Here is a 12,210-nt window from a genome sequence, read left to right as displayed (position 1 = left end):
GGAGATGGCCATTAGTGGAGCACTGAAGTCTAGGAATGCACCATTGGTGGGAGGCCGAACACTTTTAGTTACAACAGGTACTTTGGATTCGAAGAAGAACCCGCCTTGCAATGCCGAAGACAATCTGCACGCCGGACTCATCGTCATTGAAGCCTAGTTCGGGGGCTACCGAGAGAGTCCTGGATTAGGGGGTATCCGGACAGCCGGACTATATACTTTGGTCGGAACGTTGGACTATGAAGATACAAGATTGAAGACTTCGTCCCGTGTCCGGATGGGACTCTCCTTTCCGTGGAAGACAATCTTGGCGATTCGTATGTTAGATCTCCTTCTCTGTAACCGACTCTGTGTAACCCTAGCCCCCTCCAGTGTCTATATAAACTGGAGGGTTTAGTCCGTAGGACAACAACAATCATACCATAGGCTAGCTTCTAGGGTTTAGCCTCTACGATCTTGTGGTAGATCAACTCTTGTAATACTCATATCATCAAGATCAATCAAGCAGGAAGTAGGGTATTACCTCCATCGAGAGGGCCCGAACCTGGGTAAAACATCGTGTCCCCTGCCTCCAGTTACCATTAGCCTTAGACGCACAGTTCGGGACCCCCTACCCGAGATCCTCCGGTTTTGACACCGACATTCACCCTCGAGGCTGAGGGTATGTACCAGTAGCTATGTGTTTGATCTCTCTCTCTCTCGTGTTCTCTCTCTCATGTTCTCTCTATGGCACGATCTTGATGTATCGCGAGCTTTGCTATTATAGTTGGATCTTATGATGTTTCTCCCCCTCTACTCTCTTGTGATGAATTGAGTTTTCCCTTTGAAGATATCTAATCGGATTGAGTCTTTAAGGATTTGAGAACACTTGATGTATGTCTTGCCGTGCTTATCTATGGTGACAATGGGATATTCACGTGATCCACTTGATGTATGTTTTGGTGATCAACTTGCGGGTTCCGCCCATGAACCTATGCATAGGGGTTGGCACATGTTTTTGTCTTGACTCTCCGGTAGAAACTTTGGGACACTCTTTGAAGTACTTTGTGTTGGTTGAATAGATGAATCCGGGATTGTGTGATGCATATCATACAATCATGCCCACGAATAGTTGAGGTGACAATGGAGTATCTAGGTGACATTAGGGTTTTGGTTGATTTGTGTCTTAAGGTATTATTCTAGTACGAACTCTTGAATAGATTGATCCGAGAGAATAACTTTGAGGTGGTTTCGTACCCTACCATAATCTCTTCGTTTGTTCTCCGCTATTAGTGGCTTTCGAGTGACTCTTTGTTGCATGTTAAGGGATTGTTATATGAACTATCTATGTTATTATTGTCGAGAGAACTTGCACTAGTGAAAGTATGAACCTTAGGCCTTGCTTCCTACCATTGCAATACCGTTTACGCTCACTTTTATCATTAGTTACCTTGTTGTTTTTATAATTTCAGATTACAAATACCTTTATCTACCATCCATATTGCACTTGTGTCACCATCTCTTCGCCGAACTAGTGCACCTATACAATTTACCATTGTATTGGGTGTGTTGGGGACACAAGAGACTCTTTGTTATTTGGTTGTAGGGTTGTTTGAGAGAGACCATCTTCATCCTACGCCTCCCATGGATTGATAAACCTTAGGTCATCCACTTGAGGGAAATTTGCTACTATCCTACAAACCTGTGCACTTGCAGGCCCAAGAACGTCTACAAGAAGAAGGTCGTGTAGTAGACATCAAGCTCTTTTCTGGCGCCGCTGCCGGGGACGCTAGGTAAGCGGCACTCACACCCCGTCAACTAAGCTCTTTTCTGGCACTGTTGCCGGGGAGGTGAGTGCTTGAAGGTATATCTTTAGATCTTGCAATCGAATCTTATTGTATTACTAGTTTAGTTTATAAAAGAAAATTACAAAAAAATGGAATTGAGTTTGTCTCATACGCTTTATCTTTTTAATATGTTTCGTGAGAATGATGGTAAGGAAAATTGTGCTCAAGTGCTAGAAGAAGAAGTCTATAAAATGTTTGGCATAAAATCTTTGTATGATGAGCATGATTGCAATGTTGTTAGTTTGAATTCCTTGAATATCCATGGTGCTAATGATATGCAAAGCCACAAGCTTGGGGATGCTATGTTTGATGAATATGATATTTTCTGTCCCCCAAGTTTTGATGAGAATATTTATTATGAGTAAAGCATGCCTCCTATTTATGATGATTATATTGATGAAAGTGGGTTTGGAAGAGTGTCAACTTTAGGTAGTATTGATCCCACTATTTTGGAGGATATTGAATCTTATTGTGATGAATATGAAAGTGGATTTGGAAGAGTGTCAACTTTATTTAGTGATGATTCCACTATTTCGGAAGAGGTTCCAATTGATTATGAGAACAAAGTTGCTATCTATGATGATTATTGTGATGACTTGTATGCTATTAAGAATAATGATAACCATGAAACTTGTCATCATGATTTTAGTTTTCAAATGGATTATGCTTCACATGATAGTTATTTTGTTGAGTTTGCTCCCACTACTATTGATGAGAATAAATTTGCTTATGTCGAGAGTAGTAAAATTGCTATGCTTGTAGATCATGAAAAGAATGCTTTAGGTGCTGGTTATATTGTTGAATTCATTCATGATGCTACTGAAAATTATTATGAGGGAGAAACATATGCTTGTAGGAATTGCAATAATATCAAGTTTCCTCTCTATGTGCTTAAAATTTTAAAGTTATGCTTGTTTTACCTTCCTATGCTAGTTGATTATTGTTCCCATAAGTTGTTTGCTCACAAAATCCCAATGCACAGGAAGTGGGTTAGACTTAAATATGCTAGTCATATTCTTCATGATGCTCTCTTTATGTTTCAATTCTTATCTTTTATGTGAGCATCATTTCATCATGACTAGCTAGGGGCGTTAAACGATAGTGCTTGTTGGGAGGCAACCCAATTTATTTTTGTTCCTTGCTTTTTGTTCCTGTTTAGTAATAAATAAATAATCTAGCCTCTGGTTAGATGTGGTTTAATGTCTTAATTAGTTTTTGTGCCAAGTAGAACCTTTGGGAAGACTTAGGTGAAGTCTTTATGATCATGCTGTAAAAAAACAGAAACTTTAGCGCTCACGAGATTAGCTGTTATTTTTTACTGGAAAGTGCTTTTAGGTTGATTATTTTTTAAGATGATTAATAGACAAATTCCTAAGGTCCAACAATTTATGTCAGAATTGTTGGGGTTCCAGAAGTATACGTTTGATACAAATTACTACAGACTGTTCTGTTTTTGACAGATTATGTTTTATATGTGTTGTTTGCTTATCTCGATGAACCTATGAGTAGTATCGGAGGGTATGAACCATAGATAAGTTGGAATACAGTAGAATTATACCAATATGAATTTAGAATGAGTTCATAACAGTAACTAAGTGGTGATTTATTTTCTTATACTAACGGAGCTTACGAGTTTTGTCTTGAGTTTTGTGTGGTTGAAGTTTTCAAGTTTTGGGTAAAGATTCGATGTACTATGAAATAAGGAGTGGCAAGAGCCTAAGCTTGGGGATTCCCAAGGCACCCTAAGGTAATATCCAAGGACAACCAAGAGCCTAAGCTTGGGGATGCCCCGGGAGGCATCCCCTCTTTCGTCTTCGTTCATCGGTAACTTTACTTGGAGCTATATTTTTATTTGCCACATGATATGTGTTTTGCTTGGAGCGTCATTTTATTTTGTTAGTATTTGCTTGCTGTTATTTATAATAATGTTTTGCTTATTTATTTTCAATAAAAATGTCAAGAATAGCCTTTACCATGCTTATTTTGCTAGTATACATGTTGCTGTTTGAAAACAGAAAGTTTACCGCTGTTGCAAAAATTCCCTAGAAAAGTTGGAGAGTGATATAATGTTGAATATTTTTGAATAATGAGCTCTGATAAATATTTTACAGCATAGTATTTTTCTTATAATTTTTGGAGTTAGGGAAGTATGATGAATCTTGCATTCTTTACAGACTATACTGTTTTGGCAGATTTCTGTTATGTTTGCATTGTTTGCCTATGCTTGCTTGTTTAATGATTCTATTTGAGGATAGGAGTATTAAATATGCAGAGACATTTAGTATGCAATGTTGAATAATAATGTTAGTAATATGTTACAGTAGAAAATGATAAGGTTTTGCATTGGTTTATACTAACCTATCTCACGAGTTCTTGTTGAGTTTGGTGTGGATGAAGCTTTTGATAAAAAGAGAAACCATGATATGAGAGGAATTAAGTAGACACAAAAGTTCAAGCTTGGGGACGCCCAGGGCACCCCAAGATAATATTTCAAGAAGTCTCAAGCATCTAAGCTTGGGGATGCCCCGATAGACATCCCGCCTTTCTTCTTCAACAATTATCGGTTAGTATCGGTTGAACCCAAGTTTTTGCTTCTTCACATGAGTTGTGCTATCCTTGCAATGTCATTTTGTTTTGTTTTGCTTGTTGTATGAAAAAAATACCAAGATCTGAAATTCTTTAATGAGAGAGAGTCTTCACATAGTTACATAATTATTTAGCTACTCATTGATCTTCACTTATATCTTTTTAGAGTAGTTTGTCATTTACTCGTGTGCTTCACTTATACCCTATGAGTAAATGGTTGAATGAGTTGAATGTCATAAATCTGAAATTATATATGCCTCATTTGCTTATCCCATGGGGATTAATGACTTCACATCTAAGAAGTAGAGGTTGTAAATTTATTGGCGGTTAGCAAGCATTGTATTGGTCATTTGAACAATTCATGAAAGAATATTGATGCAAGAGAGATTTCACATATAAATATACTATCTTAGACATATTTTGTAATTGTGAGCACTCATTAAGTATGACATGCTAAAGAGTTTATGTTGGACAAGGAAGACAACGTAATGGGTTATGTTTTCTCACATCTCAGTTAAAGTATATTGCCATGGATCATTCAAACATGTTGAGCTTGCATTTCCCCGTCATGCTAGCCAAAATTCCTAGCACCAAGTAGAGATACTACTTGTGCTTCCAAATATCCTTAAACCCAGTTTTGCCATGAGAGTCCACCATATCTACCTATGGATTGAGTAAGATCCTTCAAGTAAGTTGTCATCGGTGCAAGCAATAAAAATTGCTCTCTAAATATGCATGACTTATTAGTGCGGAGAAAATAAGCTTTGTACGATCTTGTTATGGAAGCAATAAAAGCGACGGACTGCATAATAAAGGTCCATATACAAGTGGCAATGTAAAGTGACGTTCTTTCGCATTAAGATTTTTTGTATCCAACCCTAAAAGCGCATGACAACCTCTGCTTCCCTCTGCGAAGGGCCTATCTTTTACTTTATGTCTTTTCCTTTATGCAAGAGTCAAGGTGATCTTCACCTTTCCCTTTTTCATTTTATCCTTTGGCAAGAACTTTGTGTTGGGGTGATCCTGATATATATATCCAACTGGATGTAAGTTAGCTTGAACTATTATTGTTGACATCACCCAAAGGTGAATACGTTTGGAGGCAACACAATAAGCCCCTATATTTCTCAGTGTCCGATTGAAACTCCATAACCATTAGTATTGCGTGAGTGTTAGCAATTGTAGAAGACTATATGATAGTTGAGTATGTGGAGTTTTCTAAATCAAAGCTCTGACATTGACCCTTCCTGGAAATAAGATGAAATGCAATTGTTTGATGACTAAGAATTAAGTTTGCTAGTTTTCAAGAAAGTTTATGGTCTATGATTTAACATGAGAATAGCTTGTTACGTGATCATGAAAAGTTTTATGAGATGAACTACTATTATGACATATAATCATGCTAGAAAAGGTGATTGAAATTATCATTGATCAAACTTGTGCACCTGCTAGCATTCACACTTCATAAATTCTTTCTTTTATCATTTACCTACTCGAGGACGAGAAGGAATAAGCTTGGGGATGCTGATACATCTCCAAAGTATCTATAAATTATGAAGCATTCATCCTATTTTATTATCTGTTTTGAATGATTACGAGCTTTATTATGCACTTTTATATTACTTTTGGGACTAACCTATTAACCGGAGGCCCAGTCCATATTGCTGTTTTATTGTGTGTTTCAGTATTTCGAAGAAAAGGAATATCAAACGGAGTCCAAACGGAATGAAACCTGCAGGAGCGTGATTTTTGGAAAGGATATGATCCGGGAGACTTCGAGTTCAAGCCAGGGAAGCCTCGAGGAAGCCAGGAGATAGGACGGCGTGCCCACCCCCTGGGCGCGCCCCCCTGTCTCCTGGGCCCCTCAAGGCTCCCCTGACCGACTTCTTTCTCCTATATAAGTCCACGTACACTAAAAACATCAATATAGAAGATAGATCGGGAGTTCCGCCGCTGCAAGCCTCTGTAGCCACCAAAAACCTCTCGGGAGCCCGCTCCGGCACCCTGTCGGTGGGGGAATCCATCATCAGTGGCCATCTTCATCATCCCGGCGCTCTCCATGACGAGGAGGGAGTAGTTCACCCTCGAGGCTGAGGGTATATACCAGTAGCTATGTGTTTGTTCTCTCTCTCGTGTTGTCTCTATGGCATGATCTTGATGTATCGCGAGCTTTGCTATTATAGTTGGATCTTATGATGTTTCTCCCCCTCTACTCTCTTGTGATGAATTGAGTTTTCCCTTTAAAGTTATCATATTGGATTGAGTCTTTAAGGATTTGAGAACACTTGATGTATGTATTGACGTGCTTATCTGTGGTGACAATGGGATATTCACGTGATCCACCTGATGTATGTTTTGATCAACTTGTGGGTTCCGCCCATGAACCTATGCATAGGGGTTGCCACATGTTTTCGTCTTGACTCTCAGGTAGAAACTTTGGGACACTCTTTGAAGTACTTTGTGTTGGTTGAATAGATGAATCTAGGATTGTGTGATGCATATCATATAATCATGCCCACGGATACTTGAGGTGACAATGGAGTATCTAGGTGACATTAGGGTTTTGGTTGATTTGTATCTTAAGGTGCTATTCTAGTACAAACTCTTGAATAGATTGATTCGAGAGAATAACTTTGAGGTGGTTTCGTACCCTACCATAATCTCTTCGTTTGTTCTCTACTATTAGTGGCTTTGGAGTGACTCTTTGTTGCATGTTGAGGGATTGTTATATGATCTATCTATGTTATTATTGTTGAGAGAACTTGCACTAGTGAAAGTATGAACCTTAGGCCCTGTTTCCTACCATTGCAATACCGTTTACGCTCACTTTCATCATTAGTTACCTTGTTGTTTTTGTAATTTCAGATTACAAATACCTTTATCTACCATTCATATTGCACTTGTATCACCATCTCTTCGCCGAACTAGTGCACCTATACAATTTACCATTGTATTGGGTGTGTTGGGGACACAAGAGACTCTTTGTTATTTGGTTGCAGGGTTGTTTGAGAGAGACCATCTTCATCCTATGCCTCCCACGGATTGATAAACCTTAGGTCATCCACTTGAGGGAAATTTGCTACTGTCCTACAAACGTGTGCACTTGCAGGCCCAACAACGTCTACAAGAAGTAGGTCGTGTAGTAGACATCAGCGTGATTGTGAGAATTTGGTCTAGTAGTTGGCCTAGCAGTTCTTCATCACCATGGCTCCTAAGAAGAAGACGACCATGGCAATCGGTTCGTCCAGGACCGGACTGCCAGTACCGGTGCGGACCAGTAGCAGGCCAGTTGCGGAGAGAACCCGTGGCGCGACCCGCGAACATCCACATCACTCTGGCAGTCCAAGCCTAGTGAGCGGTGTCGTACTTACGCCAGGCGACGAGCCACACGTCGTGAGCTCCATAGACGGAGTCGGGCCCCCCGCAGGCGGTGCGGGGCCCTCCAGGGGTGTCGTCGTGCTGCCAGACGGCGGCGCGACGACGTCCAAGACACCAACACCGGCGCCCACGGCACGCTCTTCTGAGGTCGTGCGGGATGAGCAGCGCCGCCCTGCTAGTGACCCTGGGCGCCGCCCTGGGAAGAGTCCCATGCGCCCTTCACATGATGAGGAGGGCCAGCATGCGCGCCGAGGTGCTGGCAGAGGTGGCGGACGATTGCGGGGCTGAGATGGGGCTCCTTCTAACGCGGTTAGAAGTCAAAGCGCATCGCGGTCCACACAACTTTCGCCGCCGCCCATGCCAGCAGAAGCCCTAGCACGCGCGCAGCTGCTCCTCGACTTTCCTCTCGCTGCGGAGAAGCTTGACGAATGGAGGGCCACCGTCCGGAGCCTCGTCGGCATCACTAACAATGACGAGTTGCGGCCGGTTGGACCCGTAGGCCGTCGCTCCGTCGAGCCATAGCACGTCAGCGGAGGTCGGGCCGGAGGCGATGCGTCCATGGTGCACTCCCCTCCTCCATATCGGCCACCGCGGGTGTCAGTCCATCGCTACGACGCTCGTGATGATATCTCCATAGCATCGTCCGACCCGCGAACCCACCGCGGCCAACGTCATGTTCTTCGGGAGCGAGCTCATGAAGACGCTTGAACCACCATCGAGCGCCGGCATGACGCGCGCCACCGGTCGGACAGGCGGGCAGGGACCACTATGGACCACCTAGCACTGGGAGGCTACGGTGGCCTACCCTACGAGGTGGGTTGTCCGGCCTTCACCCGTGAGCTGCGGCAGTTCTAGTGGCCCTCCCACCACACGTTCAAGCCCGATGTTGGCAAGAAGTACAATGGCAAGGCTCACCCGTCGGAGTTCCTCAGCATCTACACCATCATGATGCAAGCTGCTGGGGCCCGCGATGATAAGGTGCTTGCCAATTACTTCCCGTTGGCACTCAAGCCCAATGTTATGTCATGGTTGATGCACTTGCCGGTGGACTCCATTTCTTCTTGGGCGGATCTGTGTCATGAGTTTCTTGGCGCCTTTACTAGAGGCCACCAAGCTCATGGGCAGGCGAGCTACTTGCACATAATCCCCCCAGAAAGAAGGAGAAAACTTGCGTAAGTACATCCAAAGGTTCAGCCGAGTGCGGTACAACATTCCCGACATTCATCCTGCCGCCATGATGTGACACTCCAAAATTTTTGTGATTTTTTTTCAGAAAGAACCCTTGCTTGGTTTGAAAGAAGGTCATTTAAACCCTTCCTAAAAACCATCTTCTAAGTTTTCCCTCTCAAAAATCCTTTTCTTGGATTTGGTTTCATTTAAAATGAAAAACCCTTCTAGTTTTGGGCTTTTATTTGGTTTTGATCCCTTCAAAAATTTCACCATGCTTCCTATGGTGAAATTTTCCCAAAACCTTTCCTCCCACTATAGTTCAACCCTAACATTCTGTCCAAACTAATAAAATCCATTTTTGGATTTTATTCCAACTATTTCTCCTCCCAAAATAATTCTGTCTTTTCTTTTGAACCTAGGGGGATTATAAATCAAGTGCCCTCATGCTTTTGATTTTTGACCTCAACTTAACACCCCTGGATAGTCCTTTGAACCCTCAACCCAGAACCATCTTGATCCACTCTTCTCCTGTTCAAATATTTCAAATTGCACTCACTGCAAGTTTGGACCAGATTTGCCAAATTTGGTGAAATTCATATCTATACCTCTCCAAAAATTCCACAAATATTCAGGAAGCCTCTAGATGCAATGAGAGGCCCCTCCACCAAAAACCAGCTCAAGGAAAAATCCCTACATGCCTAGATCATTCTGTCGAACACCTTGCATGCACTGTTCTAGTCATATTCAGTTAAATTCAGACATTCAGTGTCGATCTTCGTCAGTGACTTCAGTCACGAGCTCACAGTGCGCTTGGCACGTAGCTCACGGCCAGGCTTGCTTGTCCGGAGCCTCACACGCGCGCTTGGCATCTTCCTGGCGTCGGTGGCGCCCTGGCCCGCCTGCGCCGGTGTGTCTTGCGGCGGCCGTAGCACCGTAGCGGCCGACAGGAAGCAGAACGGCGGCACAACGCCGTTCTGCGCCACCCAAGCGTCCTCGTGGCTCCGCGTGGCCACCTCCTTGCCAGCACACGCATGCAGCACCGTCGTCGTGGCGCGGCACGCGCATAGCGCGCTCCCTGCCGCCGACGGGCCCGCGCCGCCCCATTCCGTCGAGCTCCCCCTAAACCCCAAATCCCGATGCGGTTAGCACCAAAATGGAACCATGGAGCACCCATGACGATGTTCAGCCTCTGAAACCTCCCGTACCACCGCAGTGCCGCCGTAATCACCTCGCCGGAGAACCCGTTCTCGGCAACCGCCTCGGGGCGGCTATATATAGCACCCCGAGCCTGCTCTCGCCCGCGGCACACCTCCTCTACCCCACTAGACCTCGCCCAGCCACTGGGAGAGCCCCGAGGGGCCCTTCTTCCCCGACTCCGGCCACCCTGTTCCGCCTCGGCCTCCACCTCGATTCGCTCCGGTGACGCCGTCTCTGGCGCTCTAACTCCGTCAGCAACCCTCTCGAGCAACTAGGAGACTAACCCCCACTCCTATTTGATCCCCACAGCTCCCTCCGGCGAGATCCACGACTGGCCGAACCACCGTCCGCCGGAGCTAGGGCCGCCGTCGACACAGTGCTCGCCGGCGACCACCACCACCACCCACAGACTTGGAACGGTGCACTGATCACAGAGGTAAACCCCGACCACCTTGCCTCGCCGTGGATCGCCGCCGGCGACCACCGCACCTCTCGGGCGCCGTTGCGCTCTGTTTCTCTGTTTGAACTTTCAAACCCGACAGGTGGAGCCCGCCTGTCAGCCTCACAGCCATTTCTTTTAAACGAAACGTTATCTGTACTTGTCCGCAGAACCCCCTGGAAGTTTTCTGTTTCATTATAGATGAGTCGTTGGGTTAAAACACTTATAACTTTTTATGAGAAGGGATTTTTTGAGTGATTCTTTTTCTGTTCTCTTTAGATTTTTGTCTAGTTTTTTATCATATTTATTTGGAAAATATTTGGAACACTTTTCTGTACACTCACGGTATTTACGTTGCATACGTATTTTTCTTATACCGTAGATACCGGAGGAGGTGACGGAGCTGCAAACTTCGCACAATTAGACTCCGACTACTCCGAACCAGGGAAGCATGTTTGAACTCTTGATATGATGAGTGTGGTTGCATGTTTGCATTTTAGTATAGTCATGGCATGTTTGTGAACATCACTTTGCATGATATATCTCATGCACATAATCAGAAAGTAGGTTTCGGAAAGCATTATGTTGTTGGATACATATTTGCAAAGCCATGTGTTGGTATGAGGATGGGTAAGATGGCAGTGTTGTGACATGCCAGGCTTATGCCAGATTATTTGACTTCCGTGTCGTCATGACACAATTCACATTTCCCTTCATTCCATCCTATACTGTCACATGTCTTCCGAAGGGAATATGGCATAGTAAGTTGCAAATCGTTTTCCTGGTACACACCAAGTGGAGAGGCCGGGATGAGGGTTCCATGGCCCTGGATTAAAGCCCGTCATCCGGTCAGGGGGCATGGGTGTTTCCGGTTGGGACCGAGAGGGGGGCACCCCTTAGAGCGCGCGTATAGAAATTTGATCCCATGCTATTCAAGGTTGTGGCCTCCCCGTCTCAAAGTTTTTCTTGGATGTTGGCCAGGGTGATTCCTGGCAACGTGAGGTGAAATGGGTGTGTACTAGTTAAATGTGTTTCTACTGAAATACCGTAAACGGAACTAGTCTTTCGTGACTACGGAAATCCGTTGGCTGTGTTCAGTTCTTCCAAACTCTGCAGAGTCTCAATCTTTCAATTATCTTGTACTTTGTTCGAGTACTATAATTATCTTATCTTGTCAGGTATCAGCCACAGTGACAAAACTCCGGTGGGATTTATGTGTGATAAATCCGGTTAAAAGATTATTCTTGTGGATGGACTAATCTGTGATTTACTTTTGTTATAAGCCCTGTCTGCGATGTCGCTCAGACATCCGACGGTGGGGGACCGGTTATTTACTCTTATTATAGGCCCTGTCTGTTATGTCGCCCAGACGTCTGACTGCGGTATTCCTTTTAAAGCCCTGTCTGTGATGTCGCCCAGACGTCCGACTGTGGTATTTCTTTTAAAGCCCTGTTTGTGATGTCGCCCAGACGTCCGACAGTGGTATTTCTTTTTAAGCCCTTTATGTGATGTCGCCCAGACGTCCGACTGTGCCATTTCTTTTAAAGTCATGTCTGTGATGTCGCCCAGACGTCCGACTGTGGTATTTCTTTTAAAGCCCTGTCTGTGATGTTGCCC

This window comes from Triticum dicoccoides, chromosome 1B (genome assembly GCF_002162155.2).
Source record: "Triticum dicoccoides isolate Atlit2015 ecotype Zavitan chromosome 1B, WEW_v2.0, whole genome shotgun sequence".
Lineage (NCBI taxonomy): Eukaryota > Viridiplantae > Streptophyta > Magnoliopsida > Poales > Poaceae > Triticum > Triticum dicoccoides.
This window is presented reverse-complemented; position numbering follows the sequence as displayed.